Source organism: Wasmannia auropunctata, unplaced genomic scaffold (assembly GCF_000956235.1).
Source record: "Wasmannia auropunctata unplaced genomic scaffold, wasmannia.A_1.0 LD336088.1, whole genome shotgun sequence".
Lineage (NCBI taxonomy): Eukaryota > Metazoa > Arthropoda > Insecta > Hymenoptera > Formicidae > Wasmannia > Wasmannia auropunctata.
In genome coordinates, this window is record NW_012026802.1 from 4498965 (window position 1) to 4499461 (window position 497).

Below are 497 nucleotides of genomic sequence, written 5' to 3' on the forward strand. Positions count from 1 at the left end.
CCGCACTCACGAGCGTGGTGCAACTTCGTCGCTCGTCCGACCCGCGTAATTCCGCGAAAACGATAAAAGGAAATCTAATGCGCGATTAACCGTAACTCAGGCATCTCGCCTATCGAAAACGGGAATAAAGTTGGGCGCCAGGCACGTTATAGAGAGTGCCTCTCTACTGAAAAATCTCGTTGTTCGGAAATCTAATGACTCAAGAGAAAATTAATCACGCGATCAGGTGCGAATTCGATGCAGCGGTCGGACAAGGACGGCGATAACCGGTTGCTCAGTTACGATAATGGTAAAGGGGGTGATTCGAGGGAAAGCGGTCAAGGTTCGGGGAGCGAGAATAGGCTGAAAGAATCGACAGTAATTAGTAACAAAAAAAAATAACAAGTGTATTAAACGGACGAGTATTACATTCGAAGATACAAACGAGAATACGATAATGGACGGGAATACTTGAGACGCGCAACAATGCAGCGTACTCGACGTGACAGACTCGCAAA

At 46.9% G+C, this 497-nt stretch overlaps 1 protein-coding gene across 1 annotated transcript in view; it reads right to left on the reverse strand.

Annotated features, from left to right (window-relative positions):
- LOC105448327 (glutamate receptor U1-like) overlaps positions 1-497 on the reverse strand; it is a 24437-nt gene that overhangs the window by 19444 nt on the left and 4496 nt on the right. The gene's annotated exons all lie outside the window — the stretch shown is intronic.